This window comes from Sander lucioperca, chromosome 12 (genome assembly GCF_008315115.2).
Source record: "Sander lucioperca isolate FBNREF2018 chromosome 12, SLUC_FBN_1.2, whole genome shotgun sequence".
In the NCBI taxonomy this organism is placed as follows: domain Eukaryota; kingdom Metazoa; phylum Chordata; class Actinopteri; order Perciformes; family Percidae; genus Sander; species Sander lucioperca.
Genome location: NC_050184.1, coordinates 35,484,581 through 35,494,034, shown reverse-complemented (window position 1 = coordinate 35,494,034; position 9,454 = coordinate 35,484,581).

Below are 9,454 nucleotides of genomic sequence, written 5' to 3'. Positions count from 1 at the left end.
CGCTGTCTCATTAACCGGTGATCACTGGACGTCAGTGAGTAATCAACATTATTTAGGAGTTACTAAACACTATATTGACTCCGGTAAGGATAGAGATTTTTTGGTTTTTAGTTAGGTACTTGGAGGAATTGTGCAATAATGACAGATTCACACATTTTTCTTTTGTTTACAGTAAATAAATACTGAACAAATACAAATCTTAAAATCAAGTTCATAAAGTAACTTTCTTTGCATTCATTTGATTCCCAATCAAGATACACTGGTAAGAATTGCTTTCCATTGTTAATATGTACTTAAAAACTGTTCTGAAAATGCAAAATAATAGAATTTTAATCATGTGATAAAATATGCGATTAAAAAAAATGAATCGTTTGACAGCCCTAGTTTATATTATACCAAGCATAAATGTGCCATGATGACAAGGTTTTATGTAGATGTCTTCATTAACATTATTCTGTCCTAGCAGTTGTGTCCTAACAATGCTTAGGCAGATAGCGAACAAGGCAATGAATGAAGCTGGTTTGACGTCTTCTTAAGATGGAAATTTATTGAAGAGTTCACTCCAAGCATTGTTTTCTTTTTTTGTAAAACTAAGGAATACAAACAAAAATATAATTACTAAATAGCCAAATATTCTTTTCACATTTTCTTACACACACACGTTAGTCTGTGCATATGCACACGCGGCTAGCGCCAGCATAACTTACACGAGGAAAAAGAATGAGCTACGCTAACAGGAAATTACATCTTAATAACTATTATATTATTGCATACATATTCACATAAGTGTTAATTATGATATCTGCATACAACAACCAAAAGAACACTTACGGACGTATTGCTCCAAGGATCCGACATGTATAGAACATCCGTACAGCAGTATTTCACCATTTGACACGTGTGGGAACTAAACTCATCCACTAGTTAACAACAATGTCACAAAATACACTACCCATTTTCACCACTAGGCGGCGCACTCGCACCAACAATGATGCACAGCAGCCTAGCAAAGCAGACTCAGAACAATTAAATTCACATTTACATTTCTCAACCAGAACAAACATCATGACCTGATTTGATTTAGTGATCAGCAACCAAGTGAGTGATAAAATGGAAGTTAATGCCTTTTGCCTTTACATGACCCCTTATAATCTTGTAGATAATGCAAAGGCAGAGTACAGTAACTTCAGAATAAAGGTCAAAGGTCAAGTTTGAGTTTAAGATTTTTATGTAGATAAATAACTTAATAGAAAAACAAAGTATTGCCAAATTTCCAATATCCTGCCTACATCTCATTTGGCTGGACAACAAAATAAGTTTAAAGTCATTTTTCTCAGTTCTACACTCTGGCGAGTTAAGGTCTTTTGGCTTTGTAGGGCAGTATTGCTTGCTGAATGATTGTATAGATGTTTATGGGTGGGGGGGGGGAATGTGTGCGTCTGGCCACATCACAGGGGACACATTCACATTGACTTATGATCATTTGTTATTATTACATGTCTGATGATTTATTTTTATCCATCAAGATGTTATTTTAGTATCTTGTCACATTTCATTATCTTGTCATTAAGTGTGTCAGCAGATACTTCCATTATATTCAAAGTGCCTTCATGTGTTTGTTAGGATGTACATTTTGGTCATTGTGAAATGAAATGTTTTTGTATGTTATGTGGAGAATACAATAAATATATTTGTCCTAGTTAACATCACACACAGACTGAATTTTAATCTTTAAATGTTTAACTTGAATATTGTTTTTTCCTTCATAATTACACAATGTTTCCAAAGTCTCATAAGCTGACTTTACCTTCTTTAACTCTGTGTCAACTTGATAAGTCTTAGTTTGTAGTCTCACATTTTCCAGGATAAGAAGAAACATTTACTGAAAAATGAGGAAGAAGAGGGAGAGAGAGATTCTATGAAGCTGCAAAAAAGTAGCTCCTGAATACATCTCAAAGTTGGAGCCTGAACCTTAAAAATAATCTTAAGAAAGGACTCTCCAGGAGAGGTAACAACATTAAAGTTCATTTGTCAGGTTTTGACAGACTAGGAGGGGAGGTGCCATCCCACCACCTTCAGGAAGAGTCAGAGAGTAGTAAAGGTGTCTTTTGGTCTGAACGGGAACTTTGGATGCATGATTCAGAACGGGCCACTGCTCGGCCTGGTGTTGCTGCTCGCAGCTTTCTCCAGAACCCCTGTACCCCGAGATTACTCCCAGAAGATCCCAGAGCAACCTACCCTACCAGAGACGGAGACTCGAGTTACAGACTCTGACTGGAGTCACACTTTAACACACACACACACACACACACACACACACACAGTGACTCCAGACTTGTTACATTGATTAGTTAAACTTAAAGAAAACTGTAGGGCATATTGTTAGTTTAGTGTCTTTCTATTCTCTCTGCTGATTTCTCACGTCTGTATCAACTTCCACTTTTGTCTTTATAAAAGCTCAGTTTTTCGGGTCGGCAGCTTAAAGAAACTTAAGATAATTGTTCTCTTGTGTTTACACCTGTTATTTATGTATCTATTTATTACTTAGGCTGCTAACTTATTATGAATGTGCAATACCTTATCTGTTATCTGTTTTGTGCATTGTAATGCGCAAATCATTTTTTATTAGTTGTACATTTTTAGTGTTTGTTGGGATTGTTGCTGTGTTTTTTTAATACTCGGGGAGTACCAATGTACCTTCATTATAATACTGCCAGATAGTGGTGCAATGACAATAAAGCCTCTTACAGTATGTCTTATTTGGGGCGGCTGTGGGTCAGGTGGTGGAGCGGTCGCCTGCCAATCAGAAGGCTGGTGGTTTGATCCCTGGCCCTGCAGTCCCATGTCAAAGTGTCCTTGGGCAAGACACTGAACCCTGAATGTCTCCCGATGCTGCACCATCAGTGTGTGAATGTGTGTGAATGTTTATCAGATGAGCAGGTGGCAGCTTGTACGGCAGCCTCGGCCACCAGTGTCTGAATGTGTGTGAATGGTGAATGGTTCCTGTACTATGTACAAGTGCTTTGAGTAGTCGTTAACACTAGAAAAGCGCTATATAAATACAATCCATTTACATTTATGTATTTTACATTGTTGTTAATGAATATCACCATACAGCAGCATGTAGGCATATATATATATATATATATATATATATATATATATATATATATAGATATTAGGGCAGTCATTCGATTAAAAAATTTAATCTAATTACATACTCTGTGATTAATTAATCAAAATTAATCGCATACATAATTAACGGTGCCTGAACCAATACTTTTTAAGAAAGTAAAAAAGAAAAGAAAAAAAAAGGGTACTAAACAACAGTTGGTGACATTAAAGAACGGCTTGTTTATTGCTAAGGCCATATGGTCAAAATTAAATGATTTAATAATAATGTATAACAATAATAATAACTTATTTCACTAGTAAATTGCTGTTGAACGACAAAAACAACCACCAGATGGGAAAAGGACATTTATAATAACTTTGAATGCACCACAAGGCTGTAGTTTACCAGTTTCATTGAACGCACCGTCTGTGTTGTTCCTCCGACGGCAGCTGCAGATTGTTACATCCCGCTGTTGAATCCTCTACAGTAAAACACAGTCACACTTTACACCGTTTAGCGTTAGCTGTCAGCATTTTAACCGTGTTTAATCCAGCTACTAGCTAGCGGTAGGCTGACGTTAGCGGCTGTTGAGTATAGTGTTAACTAGCTAGCGGTTGGCTAACGTTAGCTGCTGTCAAGTATAGTGTTAACTAGCTAGCGGTAGGCTAACGTTAGCTGCTGTCAAGTATAGTGTTAACTAGCTAGCGGTTGGCTAACGTTAGCTGCTGTCAAGTATAGTGTTAACTAGCTAGCGGTTGGCTAACGTTAGCTGCTGTCAAGTATAGTGTTAACTAGCTAGCGGTTGGCTAACGTTAGCTGCTGTCAAGTATAGTGTTAACTAGCTAGCGGTAGGCTAACGTTAGCTGCTGTCAAGTATAGTGTTAACTAGCTAGCGGTAGGCTAACGTTAGCTGCTGTCAAGTATAGTGTTAACTAGCTAGCGGTAGGCTAACGTTAGCTGCTGTCGAGTATAGTGTTAACTAGCTAGCGGTAGGCTAACGTTAGCTGCTGTCGAGTATAGTGTTAACTAGCTAGCGGTTGGCTAACGTTAGCTGCTGTCGAGTATAGTGTTAACTAGCTAGCAGTAGGCTAACGTTAGCTGCTGTCGAGTATAGTGTTAACTAGCTAGCGGTAGGCTAACGTTAGCTGCTGTCGAGTATAGTGTTAACTAGCTAGCTGTAGGCTAACGTTAGCTGCTGTCAAGTATAGTGTTAACTAGCTAGTGGTAGGCTAACGTTAGCTGCTGTTGAGTATAGTGTTAACTAGCTAGCGGTAGGCTAACGTTAGCTGCTGTCGAGTATAATGTTAACTAGCTAGCGGTAGGCTAACGTTAGCTGCTGTTGAGTATAGTGTTAACTAGCTAGCGGTAGGCTAACATTAGCTGCTGTTGAGTATAGTGTTAACTAGCTAGCGGTAGGCTAACTTTAGCTGCTGTTGAGTATAGTGTTAACTAGCGTCACATGCAGCGGTGTTTGTGTTGTCTGTATCGTCTGTTTCAGAGCATCAGAGAGAAGAGCAGACATATCAGTGGCACCAGATTTCGGTAGCCAGGGTTGGCAGGAAGAAGATTTTTACAAGTAAATGTTCCAGTTAATGATCCAGGCAGCACATTCTCGTCTCCCTCCTTCATTTTACAGTCCAATGGTGGCTAGAACGGCTCCGGGTCAAAGGTCAATATGGAATGGATTAATCTGTGTTATTTTTTTTAACGAGTTATTTTTTTCTCAGATTAATTAATCGAAATTAACGCATTATTTTGACAGCCCTAATATGAAGACATTTGAGATCTCTGATTAACTCAGAAGTCGCAGCTCTGAAATACAGATTCATTGGTTCATAACTTGTTAAACTATCATCACTCATCTGACAGAAAGTTTGAGTCATCTTTCTGCTCCTTTGTGAATGTTACTGCGCGTGTTTGTTGCTGTCCTGTCCCTTTCAGGAAGTAGATCCTTTTATAATCCCAAAAACATCTTGTCTTGGTCTGAAAAACCCGAACAGCTGTAAGGCGTCGGTCTTGTGGAGTTTCATGTGACACAATAACTTTCTCCTCTCCGTATATCAGCTCCCGCAAAGCGTGCAGACGAACGGCTTGTCCTCCATGTGAGTGATCATGGGCACCTTCAGATTTGGCCTGTTGTTGAATCTTTTCCCACACTGAGAGCAGCTATATTTCATACTATCGACAGACACAGACTTGTCTTCAGTGTCTGTGGATGTGGTTGTGGTCCTCCACAGTCCTCTCCATCAGCTTCTGGTTCCGTGTCTTCAGCTGCCTCTCTGTTCTCCTCAGTTTGACTCTGACGGCCGACACACTGATGGTTCCTGAGCTGTTTGTACCAGGTGAAACTTTGGTCACAAACTCTGCAGCTGAACAGAATCTTCTTTTTGACCATGTAAGACTTAAGTGTCTTGAATCATGTTTCAGAGAGTTTAAAGCTGACTGAGATTCTCTGGTTTCCTTCCAATCAGCACTGTCACCAGTCTCAGGATCAGTGGATGTGAGTTCCTGGCTGGTTCTGGTCCTCCACAGTCCTCTCCATCAGCTTCTGTTTCCATCTGACCAACACATGTATGTGTTTTGAGTTTAGACCGCTGGGCAAATTTTCTGTTACAAACTGAGCAGCTGAAAGGTTTTTCTCCTGTGTGAGTTCTCATGTGTCTCTTCAGGGTTCCACTATCAGAGAAAACTTTACCACACTCAGAGCAGCTAAAAGGTTTTTCTCCTGTGTGAGTTAGCATGTGTCTCTTCAGATGTGTCTTGAAGCCAAATCTTTTATCACAAATTGAGCAGCTGAAAGGTTTCTCTCCTGTGTGGATTATCATGTGACTCTTCAGATGTGACTTGCGGCCAAATCTTTTCCCACACTCAGAGCAGCTGAATGTTTTCTTACATGTTGAATCATGTTTCAGAGAGTTTAAAGCTGACTGAGGTTCTCTGGTCTCCTTCCAATCAGCACTGTCATCAGTCTCAGGATCAGAAGAGTCTCCAGTCTGGTCTTCAGTCTCTGGTTGTAAAAGTGGATGTGAGTTCCTGGCTGGTTCTGGTCCTCCACAGTCCTCTCCATCAGCTTCTGTTTCCATCTGACCAACACATTTATGTGTTTTGACATCAGAACTCTGGGAAAATCTTTTGTTACAAACACTGCAGCTGAATCTTCTATCTCCTGTGTGGACTGTCATGTGTGACCGTAAACTTCCTCTCTGTGTAAAAGATTTTTTACAAACTGAGCAGCTAAAAGGTTTTTCTCCTGTGTGGACTACCATGTGTGACCGTAAACTTTCTCTCTGTGTAAAATGTTTATTACAAACTGAGCAGCTGAAAGGTTTTTCTCCTGTGTGAGTCATCATGTGTTTCTTCAGGTTTCCGCTATCAGAGAAAGCTTTATCACACTCAGAGCAGCTAAAAGGCTTTTCTCTTGTGTGAGTTCTCATGTGTGACCGTAAACTTCCTCTCTGTGTAAAAGATTTCTTACAGACTGAGCATCTAAAAGGTTTCTCTCCTGTGTGAGTTCTCATGTGTCTCTTCAGACTTCCCTTGAAGCCAAATCTTTTCCCACACTCAGAGCAGCTGAATGTTTTTCTTTCCTCTCCATCAGCTTCTGTTTCCATGTGTTGAGTTTGTCTCTGATGAAGCTGTGAGGACTGAGCTTCCTCTTCATCATCTTCACTCTTCACAGGGACAGGAGTGAATGGGAACTTGGTGATATCAGCCTCCTCCAGCCCTTGAAGCTGCTCTCCCTCCTGACTGCTCCACAGTTCCTCCTGTTCCTCTTTAATGTGTGGGGGGGGCTCTGGCTCCTGCTGGTCCACACTGGAGCTACACTCCTGCTGCTCCTCTTCACCAACAATCACTTCCAGAACGTCTGGAGGTAAAGCTGAAACACAGACAGACGTACATTAAATATCAGTCTCAACAATACTTTGCTAATTAGCTGAGATCACTCTGATGAGGACGCCGCCCCATAATGAAATCATCCGATTTATCCCAGGTCCCCAAAGATCATCATACAAAACTGAGAACCCTTAAAAAACCCTCATGCCTCCACTCGGCTCCAGCTGTAAAAGCTGTGTCGGTCTGTCTGAGAAAATCTCCGAACTGGAAGGTAAGATAACTTTGCTGCACCGGACCAGACAGCAGGGCTCCAGACTGTGGCCAAATGCAGCATTTTGCAACCAACAGCTGTCAATCAAGGTAAACTACAGAGGTCTGTGGGTTAGATCGCCTTGAAAGTGAACAATCATAGGAGGGCCAGTGCCTCCTTGGTTTCCGCAGACAAAGTGACAAAAGTCAGTTTCATTCACACGTGCAGAAATCAACTTGGAGAGCAGAGTTTACCTGTGAGAACATGTATGTCTTCCAGCGCTCGCAAAGCGGACACTCTGTGGTGCGTGGTGGCTGCTCTGTACGCGTGCTGCTTAATTTTATAAATGCGGGGGCCATTCTTTCCTCCATATGTTTTGTTTTAACGCTCGCAGCTGCCTGTTCAACTCTCGATTGTTGAATCGGTGCGTGAAGGATAACATCTGCGCGTGTGAAATGATAGAATTTGCTCGTGAGCATGTTTTATCACACTCGTGAGATATGACATAATCGTGACTTCATAGAAAACCTCCTTTTGTATGAAAACATGCAACTGATTAAGACAGACATTAAAAGAGTAGCTTCTTATTGTATAAGTGGTGCAGAGGTGCATGGAGCAAAAGTCTTTATTGCTGCTGCGCATGCTCTCTACTTATTTTACAATCCTCTGGCACCAGTCTGGTCCGATGTGCAGAATCAGGTGACTGCCGGGGCGGACTGATTATGCTCCAGATGTGGGCTGCGCACTGGATCACAGGTGTCCTCCTGTGTCACAGATGGGACAATTAATGACACTCCCTCCGCCGCACAACACTGCGGAGAATCACACAATCACTTTCTCGTGTGAATGCACACTTTTAAGATTATTTTTTGGGCATTTTTAGGCCTTTAGTGTACTGACAGGACAGCTGAAGAAATGAGAGGGGAGAGAGAGGGGGATGACATGCAGCAAAGGGCCGCAGGTCAGAGTTGAACCCAGGCCCGCTGCGTCGAGGAGTAAAGCTCTATATATGGGCGCCCGCTCTACCAACTGAGCTATCCGGGCGCCCGTGTGAATGCACACTTAAGCTGCTATGAGAGACGCAGTTACACAGGTGTTTAGGGGTGTGTACCTACTCACCACAGGAGGTGGCGGTAGTCATGGGGACAACAGAAGTGCCGGTACTCAGTACTGGTGAGTATCCAGACTGGAGCTAAGTTTGGCATATTCAACAGGTCCAAAGCTCCAAATCTGATTTATATACAAGGTCAAAGATCCGGAATGATTGGTGATAAGCAATTTACTTTTATTAAACTTGCTTATAACTTACAAGCAATACGTTTGTTAGGTCAATTCGAGTTTAAGGCAGTCAGATAAAAATTGCATTCAAGCCAAGTGGAAAAAACTGTTTGACTGCAATCTGTTGCCTAAATTAAAGAAACTCTAACATTAAAGTGTTAGAAATTTTCAAAATACATTCCAAACTAGTGCAAAAGAAATGGCACTGTCTGCCCCGAAATGGTTGCTTTTGAACCTAAGGAGCTCCAACATTTATGATAAAATGTACAGGTGTACAGTATAGTTTTAGACTTAATAATAAAAATAAGCAAACTGTTTTTGTTTTCATGCCTGAAAAAAGTGATTAAACCAACTGACCTTAAAAACAACAAGGCCCAGTAATATAAAGACTACTCAGAGAGAGACTTCACTCTCTCGCTGTGTCACAGATCTCACAGAAAACGTGGTAGTTGATTCATAGGAAGATTCTAACTGACCAAGTCTTGTTGTTCTCACCTCTGTATTCTCAGGATACTGCTGTTGGAAATACAGAGGCTTGCAAAAGTATTCATACCCCTTAAACTTTTCCACATTTTTTTCACGTTACAAATGTAAATGTATTTCATTGGGATTTCATGTGATAGACCAACACAAAGCGGCGCATAATTGTGAAGTGGAAGGAAAATCATACATGGTTTTCAATTCTTTTTACAAATGAAAAACTGAAAAGTGTGGCGTGCAAAAGTATTCAGCCCCCTTTACTCTGATATCCCTAAATAAAATCCAGTCAAAGGCTCGTGGCTGTCAACGTTGTCATGACAACAGTGGTGTAACGGACCATAGTTGAACACTCACGGTTTGAAATACATGTGAACCGCTGATCAATTGCAAAGTTTAACAGTAATAATAGGGTGAATTAAATGTTTACTGTCGCTGTTACTTAAAGTAAGCTGATGAATCTCTATGGAGGGTTGCAGTAAAAAGATACAGGCAACTAA